Below are 11,472 nucleotides of genomic sequence, written 5' to 3' on the forward strand. Positions count from 1 at the left end.
TCGGCCTCCCCCATCTCGCACCTCCTCCGGCTGGGCCGGGCTCGTCCCCACGCCCCGGGGCTGCCAACTGCCCCGTCGCCCCCCCTGGGCACCGTGCCAGCCCCCCCAGCTCTCACCCTGCCGCTCCCCCCCAGCCCGGCGCTCCCGCCCCCTGCCCCCCGGCCCCGGCCCGGGGCCGCCCGCAGAGCCGGCCACACCCGCTGCGGAGGACTCGGAAAGGTAAGGAGGCGCCGAGGCTCGCCCCAGGAGTCTGGGGGCTGCGCGGGGGTGGGGGTGGGGGCGGCGCGCGCAGGGGCCCAGAGGGCACCCGCGGACTCTGACCCGGAGCTACCTCTGCCACCGAGCCGGGGTGCGAGAGCCCCGCCGGGCCGGGAGGGCTTTGGGCGAGTTAGAATTGCACAGGGAGGACCTGGTGGGAAATGGGTGAGGTAGTTACCCGTCCTTCCGTCCTGGGATCGGGGGCGAGGGGGTGGGGGTGGGGGTGGGGGGTCTTGCTCTCGGGGACAGAGATCTCTGTTCTTGTCGTTTATCTTTCAAGGAATCCTCATCCTCTCTCGCCTTCATCTCCGTGTCTCTGAAAATTTATGGGACCATTTTCCTGTGTCTCTTTTGAGGATTCAACTCTTTGCCTCGCTCTTTCTCCGGCAGAAAGAGACTCTTCTCGTTTCTTTCCCCAATTAAGCGTATTCTCTCCCTGCTCCGGTTTAGGATTTTCTTCCTCTTTCTCACTCCCCAGTTTATAAGGAAGTTCTCTCTCCTTAACAATTTACAACCGTCTTCTGTCTCACTCTCCCATTTTGAAGCCTAGATCCCCTTCTCTGTCACCTTTTTAGCCCACTTAATTCTGAGTGTGCAGACTCAATTTGAGGTTTCGGCCAGGGGTTGGACCTTGTGTTTTTCTGGTGCAGGGGCCAGTTATGGGGACTCATCACCCAAAGCGGGGTACCAGCCATCCATGTTAGCCTCCAGGCAAAGGGCAACTTCCCCAGTGAACAGGGCATTTGTTTCCAGGGGCAGGGAGGGAAGACTTTACCCCGAAACAAAGAATTGAGGGCAAGGAGACTGTCCCAGCCCCTTCGAAGGCTGAAGAATCCCAGCCTCTGGGCTGAGGGGCCACATCGAGCCTCCCTCCCCCATCCCTTTAACTTTAAAATAGTTTAATGAACACAGAGAGAGAAATCATTTTTTTTTTTCTGCGTGGTGAGCAGTCTACAAAGAGAATGGGGAAAGGAGAGAGAGAGCTTTAACTCTGATCCCCGCAATTAGTTCCCTGGGATTGGGAAGGGGGGGTAACCGGGGAGCCTCAGTTCTTCAGATACAAAAGCATTTAGATCGCTTTAGACCGGTTAATCCTGAGTCTGGCTCGGGTCTCTTTTGTTTCCCAACTCCATTGTGGGTTTTGTGCAGTTTCTCTCTGTTCGCGTGATTGACTAGCCAATGGATGGTAATTATCCAAATGTCCCCTCTGTCCTTTGACTGACTTCTCCGTATTATGGGCAACTGTCATGCATTCTGTCATTCCATATCATATTACACGTATTATCATATGAAGTCTCCCCCCCCCATATAAAGGAGGGAGCCTCAGCCCAGATGCTGCTGCTTTTAGAAGGAAGGGCCCCAAGAAATTTGTCCCGGGCACGGTTCGGAATACAGAGCAGGGGACTCCCGAAATGGGAGGTTCTGCAGGTAATATGTTTCACTGGCTGGGAGAGGGGGGTGAGGGTGATCTCTGGAGCTGGGGTTAGATGACTGTGCTGTAGCCTTGGAGCAGGCTTGCCAGCTGGTATTCCTGGGCTGGACCCTTGGAGCAGCTTGGACGGATCGGGCATACCTTATGGAGAAACTTAGAACCAGCCTTCTGACCCCTGAATATCAGAAGAGTCTGCAGGGCTAGGTCCTTTTTGGGAGTACTGGAGGTTACTGGCACATGCTCGGGACATCAGCCCTTGAGATCCCAAAATACACCTCTTCTACTTGTGGCCCTTTGCAAGACAGACCCTTTGGACTCTTGTCCCTGTTTGCTGGCAAGCAGACTGAGGACAGAGGAGCCAGCCACGTCTATTTCAAACCCTCACAAGCTGATGCTGAAGGTCTGAGAAGGGACAAGCTTCCCCAATGATGCTTTTGCACAGATAAACTTAGTGCCCCTTGGTGCAATTGTGCGTGCCATCACTTAAGAGGGAGGCAGGATTTATAACAAGGAGGCTTTGCAGACGGAGACTCTGGGGTCCTCTGAATCTGTGGGCAGGACTAGGCTTTCTTCTGCTAAAATGGGAAAAAAGTGTTTTATTATTGCAATGGATATGAAGTGCCACCCAGATGTACAGCCTCGCAGTTAATTACCTTGTTCTTCATCAAATATATGAGCAATAAATTCTCCAGAAGGGAGGGGCGTGTGTATGTGTGTGTGTGTGTGTGTGTGTGTGTGTGTGAGTGTGTGTGTGAATAAATAGATGGATAGATAGATAGATGAATGCAGAAGAGAGAGAAGCTCACACTCTTTTCAAGACCACAGAAAAAGGCAGGCTATTTTATGGGAAGCTTGATACAGTGCTGCAAGATGCTTTGAATTTTTTGATGATCAAATATACATGATCAAGCTGTGCATGTTAGGGTGTGGGGTTCACTGACGGTCAATGGCTATTGATCAGGCTGTTAAGTATTTCTGCTCGGTTTTATAAATATAGATGGATCCCAGATGATTTAAAGAATTGGATAGTTACAAAAACTGGCATTCTGCATTTCTTTGGAGAAGTAGAAATAGCTGGTCAGTTACAAAAAACACAAACCATTGTTTAACTGCCCCCCCCCCACCAAGTGCTTTGGAAAATGTGAACTTCATTTGAAACGGTGTTCACAAATAGGGTAACGATATTCCAAGTGTTTTGGGGGGGAGTCTACCCAAAACAGTCACTTTATTTGAGGCTTATTCACAGACTGGGAGTATACTTCCTTCTCTCTGTCTCGGTTTCTCTCTCTCTCTCTCTCTCTCTCTCTCTCTCTCTCTCTCTCTCTCTCACACACACACACACACACACACACACACACACACACACACACTGGTAGCCACAATTTTGCTCCAGACTGATGTGCTATTAAAGAGATGGAGAAGGTGTCATTTCTGGGAGTGGAGTCTAAGGTCCTTAAGACCTTTTTGGTTAGGAACAGGGTGAACTGGCCACAAGTCCTTTCCAATTAACTAATTTCTCGCTAATCTAAAGATCTATTTAGAAAGGTGTGGAAGGGGTGGAGGGATAGAGATTTAAAGATAACCTCTAATTGGTCTAAAAAAAATCAGTCGACATCTAGAAAACCTTTCTCTTTCATTCTTTTCCCCTCTCGCCTCCTCTCCTACTCTCTTTCACATCTCTTTCTCTCCTTTTGCCTTCTAGAAGTAAAAAGTGGACTTTGGAAGGAAGGGGTAATAAGAAATAGTTGGGAAGGGGGAGGAGAGAGAGCAAACTTTTCATTTTTTTGATTGAGTTGCTTGGCAATCTTATTTGCAATCATCCAATTAGCTATTTTATAGAAGGATCATGTTCAAGAAAATCAGCCTTCACCCAGATCAGTGAAACTTAAGCATACAATTTATAGTTAGGTTTTGGTTTCACATCTTAAAAAGACAGGGTGTAGATTTTAGATTTCTCTATCTGCAGAAAAATCTTTTCCAGCTAAGAGCCGCTCACTGGGGGAGCTCAGGCATTCCTATTGATAAATCCTCCCTGGAAATAGAACTGAAATTGGCATCCCTCAAAAAAGTTGATCCACCAAGAAATGGATGAATCAGTCCTGATTGGGTGGACATGCCCTTTCACCTCATTGTGTCTGACCTATCACTTAATTAATCTCTCCCAGATGCAGAGCTGTTGACAATGCCAAAGATAAGCAGTATTTTGAACAAAGCAGGACGCTTTTTAAAGAACAAGGCATAGTGAGGTTTGAGGCTCTTAAAAATGTGTAAATCATCAGCATTTAGATGGAGAGTTTGTTATAACATAGCTGGAGCCAAGGTGGTCCCAGCTCTGCACAAAACTTTCTGTGTCTTTCTTTAACCACTGATACCTACCTACATTCATTTTCTGCCTCTCCTCTCTGATGGTCCCCTTCCTTCTGCCACTCCTTCTCTGGATTCAGACTATCCATGGTTGGTTTACTGAAAATTGTCTTCTGCTTCCCAGCCTTGTCTCTGAGTCTTCAGATCCTTTTTATAGCTTTAGGACAATCGAGGCGGTCAGCTTCGAAGGCTTTGGGTGACAAAATATTGACTGCATTTGCTAGTACCTTGTGAAGGAGGACATTTGTACTGGAGGCACCTTGGTGACTTACAGGGAATAGTTCATTAATTAAAAGACTTGCTAATTGCTACTTGAATTACTGTACAGAGAGAATGAAATGAGTTTATAAAAGATAACAATTTGGAGAATAAATGTGTGGGGTTTTTCTGTTTTTTGCTTTTTGCTTAAAATATTTTTATAAACAGGTCCTAGAAAATGTGTTGCTTTTACTCATGCCTCTATCGTCAACTATTCAATTGAGCCTCAATTAATGATAATATATGGTCCGGGATCCTTAGCTGGGTTGACTGATGGAAGAGCTTTGTTGAATTTGGTGCAGGTGGCACTGTTTAATAAGCACAGGAAAGAGTGAATAATGTAGTGCTTGCAAAGAGAAGTAAATGCAAAATAGATTGCTCTAATTATGGCAGCCCCCAGAAATGGAGATACAAGCTGAAATGGCCAAGTAGCTGAGAAATTCCAAATAGAGCTGATTGTCCCCTGCCTTTTTTTTTTTTTTTTACTTTCGAGGACTAGCACAGTAATGTAAAAGTGAATTTGGATCAGCTCATCTGACTCAACACCAGCACAAATTCAAAACCTGTGTCTGATGACCTATCAATGTTTGCTTTAACTGTCTAGAACCCTTTACCAGGTAGTATAATTCAGCTCTAAAACGGGGGCCATCTGAACACTTCTAGTAAGAGATCAGCACAAGCTCATTACTACTAGTCTTCCTGCTTTATTGCAAAGTGTCAGGAGATTTTGTTTTTGTTTTTGTTTTTGTTTTGTTTTGTTTTGTTTGAATTTCTTTATGCCTGAGAAAATGAGTCTATTGGAAATCAAAGTGTGAATACTTAAGCAAACAGAATTTCTGGTATACCTGCAAGGGCCCATAATGATTTTCATTCACGCAAAGATAATCGATGGGACATTAGTTGTTTTAATTAATGGAAGAATAAAAATGGGGGGGGGAGGCATGAGGGGCTGGGCTTCAGCTGAAACATGTGGGAAATGACTGTTCCTCGCCTAGAGAGACAATGCCAGCTTCCCAAATAGCAGTAGAGATTTGCTAATGGGTCCAGTGGGAAGTTGGGCTGGGGTAGGGGAAAGGTTCTGCCGGAAGTTCAGGGTGAGAGATGGTGGCCACAGTGAGCATTTTCCCTTCCTGCAACCTTACTGCTCCCCTCAGAAACGTACATCCTGCATCACCTCACAGAAGAGGAACCTTCTTACCTCGAAGGAAGGTGCAATTTCTTCTAGGAGACTAGAATGTTTTGTGATGGTAAAATAGTGCCAGTGGCTGGGAAGCCAAAATCAACATTCTTTAGCCTAAATTAAGTAGACGCTGGCGCTATGTGTGGGTTTCTTCGTGAACTGGGCTGAGAAACGTACTGGGTCTGCTAGACACAGGGTGGTCTATACAACAATGCCTACAGCGAGTGTGTAGAGACTCTCATCCTATGACTGGGGACCCAAGGAGGAGCCAGGTCCAGCATCTTTAGCCAAAAACCCCTCTTTTTGTTCTCTGGAAATGTTTACCAAACCCATTCCCTGGTATGGTCAGTGCTGGCTGGGCACCCGTGTCGATTAGTGTATGTAAAGCTCATAAAATGTTTATGGGGAAACCTTCGCTTAGAAAGAGTTTAGGGGTATCCTGCTGTCAGAGAGGGATGGCAGAGATGCCTCTAAATTAAAAAAGACTGTGGTGGGAAATACTCCCAGTCTCCAGGGCATGCATGTAGATACAAGAGTTCCCCGCTAGTCGAGAGTTCAGCTTCTTCCTCCCCCATCCCCCTTTTTTTCACACAAAGTCTTCCTGATTTTCCTTTCAGCAAAACGTGGTTCCCTGTGTGAAGAAATTTATTGCCGTTTATTTGTGTTTCAACCTAAAAGGCAGTGAGATTAGCAAAATGGCCCCTCTAGGACTGGGTCGTATTCTGGGTTAGATTAAAAAGAAATTACCCTCAAGGAATGGCTGTAGTTATACCGGCTGAAAAAAAAAAATTGACCATCTTGTTGCAATATTTACTGTGTGTGTGTGTGTGTGTGTATATGTGTGCCCCAGCCCAGGGCAATCTACATCTTTGCATGGAAATTAGTAGGTGGGGGAGATACAATCAGCTATTGTGTATTTTGTTACAAGTGTTCTTTAAGAATAATCTGATATGACAGATTTACATTGTTGACAATGTGATTTAAGCAGGACCCAGATACAAACTTTCCCCACCCAAATCAATAAGGGTAAATCCGTTTGCTGGGGTGAACCGTCTCTGACCTAGTATTCATATTTTTTTTTACCGATTCGCTGTAATAAAATTGAACATTTTGTCACCACTTTGAGAAACACTGCCAAACACCTTAAAACACATGTCACACGCCAGCAGCCCCTCATTTCCCTCCTCCGGGAGTTTCTACATCTGGAATCATAATCACAGATAAAAACCTTGACAAAATTGCATCTGAGCATATTCCTCTCCGCAGCCCTTACTTCCTCATAACATTTAATACAATATTAATACCTGCTACCGAAATGCAGGAGGGAGGAAAGGGGCTGCCAGCCTCCACGCATCCTGATGCATCATGTTCAAACCTGAAATTCACACTTCGTGTTTCATTTTAAGTTCTGTGCATTTAACAGGGCCCTAGAGAGAGGGCCCTGGTTAGTTCCCCCAACCTGCTCAGCTGACGCCCAGGGAGGCGGTTTCGGAATTGTTCAGATCGCTGCAGGGAGAAGGGAAGGAAGAATTGGGCTTTCTCTGCCTGAGATGGGCATTTATCTGTCCACAGACATGAGGTTCTTCTTGGAAACCACTAAGGCCCCACCAGTTTTGATTATCGATAGCGGCGACCACCGGATTTTCTCTAAGGTGTGACCAAGGCAATGAGCTGATTTCATAAAGAGGTAGCCATGCCTGAGCTGATTTGCTGCTGACTGACAGCCGCTCACGTCAATATAAAACACTCCCCCTCTTTGCTGAAGGAGGCCCACAGGCCTGGGAAGGGAGGGGGGCATCCTTGTTGAAGATACGGGGCTTTTCTGCCATCCCTGTGACTTGGCCTCACCCCATCTTTTCTTGAAGATGTCCACAACCCCACATTCCTGCGCAGTGGCAAAGAACCACCATTAATCCCTCTGCTGTATAAACAGGAGACAGAGGTTAGAAAGGGGAAAGTGCAGGAAGCCTACCCCACTGGAGGGCGGCGGGGGGGGGGGGGGCGGATCCTGGGGGCTAGTGTGATACCTTCGAAGTGGACTTTCAGATGTTGGTGGCTTTGTTCAGTCCCTGCCATTCTCTAACCAGAATTAGGGTCAAGACAGACTATAGCAATCCCAGGGAGCAATGCTCCCTCTTCTTTTAAAATTTAAACCTTCAGGTTTCTGGAAGGAGTAACCAGCACTTCTAGTAGCAGCCTCACTGTAGAGGGACACACACACACACACACACACACACACACACACACACACTCCCCTAAGCAGGACCCACTCCCGGGAGCAAGGAATATAATTTGTTGAATGGTGCTACTGGAAAAACCGGCGACATTACACTTTACTCAGGCAACGGAGGCAGGCAACTGGCCTTGTGACTGCAACCAGCGGCTTTAAGAACAGTCCTTTCTGCTTCGAGGCAGAGAAGAAATTGTTTTTGCCTCTTTTTCTATTTGCAGTTATTATCCGAGAGGCTTCCCCGACCCCAATCCCCAAGACCATCCTCAGAGTTTCAGGTCATCCACTGGCAGTGCCCAAAGGGGGGGCCCTAGGCAGCCGGTCTGGGGCCAAGGAGGGCGGCTCCCTCCGCGCGGAATCCTTCCCTAGTGACTCCCAAATCCGGCGATTTCTCTGCCTGCCTTTCCCTCGGGGGAGACTCTCGGAGAGGCTGCAAAAATCTGGGCGCCCGCTCGCTCGCTTGTCAAGAAGCAAACTGTCTTCACATTCTCCAAGAGCAACATCCCTGCCTAGGAAGAGGAAGGAAGAGGCAAAATAAATAAAACCAGTTAATGTTGTAGTTAACTTGCAAATCAAGTAAATCTGTTGGTGCCGTATTTGAGAAATAAACCATCAGAGCGTCACAGCAAACACACACTTCTGAACGTCTTCATTTTGATTTAATGGTATATCAGCGTCAACTATCGCTTCCTCTGCTGGTACACACGGCCTGATGCCGCGGGAGGAGGGTGCCCATGTTTATCACCGAGTGAGATGACTAATTACACCTTGTCAATCACCGGCTATGAAGACATAAAACCAGCGCGCACAATGAAGTAGTTGCCTGCAGCGTCAATTAGTTGGCGATTCGGAGGTTATTGCGTGGCCCTGCTTTGGCCGCCTCTAATAACGGGACCGAGCGCCGGGAACAGCGCACTGATCAATCACCCTCCTTCCGCGGCTCCCCGGATCCCACCCCCTCGTCCCCCGCCCCGCCCGGCCTCACTTTCTCTGGGCCGCATGTGCTTCCTCCCTCCGCGGCCCAGGCTCCGTGGCGCCGGCAGCCCCGGGAGCCCCGGGAAGTTTGCGCGCGGCAGCTCCGCAGCCGGCAGCCGGGAGCCCCGCAGCCTTCGGGGAGCGCCGGGGCTGGTGGCCCCTTTGTTGGAAGAGGCGTGGAGGGAGCGCTTTTGTTCTGAGTTAGTCACGGTGGCCGGCTGGAGGCTGCTACCTCATTATGCGCCGGGTCTGCTTGTCTGCGAGGAAGCAGATGGTGGGGAGGTAGGCAGCGGCGTGAGTAGCCAGACCTGAATCCCGTTCACCTGTCACCTCCCACAAAAGGCAGGTTCTGGGGATTTCGGGATTCTTTTTCCCTATCTGGGGGAGGGGCGTCGAGGGGCCGCCGTTTCCGACGCCTCGGAATATTACTTTTACCTGCTCCCCCTACCCCCTGCCTTCCCCTCGGCTGCGGCTTCTCGCACCGTGTAAATGTCACTCACGTGTCAGGATGTGTGTTTACAGCCTGTTCCTTTCCTTGTTTAGTCTTCACGGACAGGGCTCAGCGGTTGTGCGACGTCCCCCCCACCCCCCACCCCCGCCCCGCCGCTGGGGGAGATTAGCAAAGTTACCCGCCTCTGAGCCCAGGGCTAGGGCACCCAGATCCCGCCCCGCGGCGGGAGATGCTTTTGAGTCTCTAGCGGACCCGGGCGCGTCCCAGCCTGACACCTAGGGATGCTTAAGCGGGCGCACCGGCGGGAATCTTGACTGCCAGGGAATTTGGGGTCGGTCAGGGATGGGCGTGGGCTGCAGGTCGGACAGGCGATAAAACCGTGTACTTACATTTGTGAGGGTGGGGGGGAGTGAAGAGCCGCAGGGTGCGTTTCCCTGTTTCTTGAGAAGCCCGCGGCAAGAGTTGCCGAGTGCTCCTCCTCCCCCACCCGCCCCCCTCCTCCTAAAGCAGCCCCTAGAATTCTCGAAAGCGTATTGTATCCATCTAGCCTGGGCGCGGAGCTGCACCAAGGACACCCTCTCCAGCGTTGTTACAATTTTTTCTACCCTTTGGGCGACCTCCAGATGAACCCCGGTGACTCCCAGATTAGGTTTTCATTCCTTACTTTCTTTGAAAGAAAGTGCCCCAGATGCGTCGGTAAAACATGCCTGTGTATACGTGTAGGCGTCCGCGTGCCTGGGCGCGGGCCGTGTGCAGGCGCCAAGGCACACGTCTGTGTGAACACTCGCGCACGCGCGCGTCTTTGGGTTGATGGTCCTTCCGTCGCATTGGGGCATCTGTGCATGTGCAGCGTGTACGCACGTACTTGTAACTTAAGGAGTTTTTTCAAATACGCAAAACGTGGCCTCGGAGAAGCGCACGCAGTGATTTAGGTAGTATTGTCTGAACATGCAATTGCATGTATAACATGCAATTTACCCGTTTACAAGTGCATCCTCCCGCCTGGCACTGGACACTTACACTTGCTGTGTCTGTGTAGACCCTAGCTCTGCATCGCTGCCGGTCGTATTTTATGCCAACAGAGATGAACATGTGTGTTTGCACACACGAACACTAGTGCATGTGCTTGGGCAGTACAAGCACACATATATTTATGTTTGAAAGTTACGCCCGGTAGGTAGAAGGTAGGACTTTGTGCCCCCCCCCAAGCTCTGCCCTGTAAGATGAACCGCAGAGATCAGACTGACCCGCCTCCAAAGCAGACCCAGAAAATGGGAGTCTGTCACTGACTTGCTCACTGAGTTTTTCCCCACAGTCACTTTTTATCTCCTAAATCTCAGCTTCACCACACACCTAGGTGTCATCCTTGAGTCCCCAAGAGACTAGGTTGGGCCTGAAGTCTGGGGGCTGGGGTGGCAGTTGAGATTTACCCACAGGCCGGGTTGTTGATCTTGGAGAAGTGGTGCAGTCAGGCGGCAGGGTGGACGTCTGTCAACAGCTGGGTCTGTGGCATGATGCAACCAGCCAGCAGAGGATGGGCCTGTGGTCTTTAGGAACCTCAGGAACGCTGAATGTATGTTGCAGTAGGAAAGTTTTTAATAGGGGGAGATGGAAAAAGAAAAGAGGGAGTGATGAAAGTTTGGTGAGTGCCTACTGTATTCTAGGTACTTTAAATCCATGATCTTTTTTTCTTCATTACATCTGTGTGGAGGGTGCTGTCTTGGCCCTCGGTGGAAAGATCAGAAACAGGCTAAAGGAAGTTAAGTCACTTGCCTAAGGTTACATTGCACGTAAATGGCAGAACTGGGATTCGAACCTATTCCTTTCCTAGTCCCTAAAGCCATGCGCCCGTCCACTCTTCCAGGCTGCAGAGGGACAGCGAAGTGCAGGAATGAGCTACACGCTCCCATAAAGTGGGCCCTAGCTTGCTTGGAGCGAGGCTATTCCGGCTGGCCCTCCTCTCCCCGGAGTCTTAACAGCTCCCGCTGGCTCTTGCCGCTCTGGCGCAGCCCGGTCCTCAGGAGGCCTGCGCGGCCGCCCGCAACCCGCAGCGCGGAGCCTGGGCCGAAGGCTGAGCTCCGCGGGAAGCAGCCGAAGGCTCCCGCAGCTCTGCCCCAGGCTTGCCTTCCCAAGCCTCCCCAGCCGGTGCCCGAGGCGGCGGCTCTGGGCCGAGGGGAGACCCGAGTGAGAGCTCCTCAAGCATCCTCTGGCTGCGCCTTCTTAGGATGGAGACGGCGGGGAGAGAGGGTTTAATTTTCCGTCCCAAAGAATCGCAGGAAACTGTTCGTAGCTTAAAAACTCCAAACCCCGCGCTCTCCCTCCTC

General features: G+C 49.9%; 1 long non-coding RNA gene across 1 annotated transcript; it reads right to left on the reverse strand.

Annotated features, from left to right (window-relative positions):
• Positions 1 to 7,859: 7,859 nt before the first annotated feature.
• LOC109493964 lies at positions 7,860 to 11,439 on the reverse strand. Its single transcript, XR_002148493.3, has 2 exons — positions 8,708 to 11,439; positions 7,860 to 8,231 (listed from the first exon to the last, which is right to left on the reverse strand). It is a non-coding gene; the product is annotated as an uncharacterized LOC109493964 (long non-coding RNA).
• Between the last annotated feature and the right edge of the window lie 33 nt (positions 11,440 to 11,472).

This window comes from Felis catus, chromosome D4, assembly GCF_018350175.1.
Source record: "Felis catus isolate Fca126 chromosome D4, F.catus_Fca126_mat1.0, whole genome shotgun sequence".
Lineage (NCBI taxonomy): Eukaryota > Metazoa > Chordata > Mammalia > Carnivora > Felidae > Felis > Felis catus.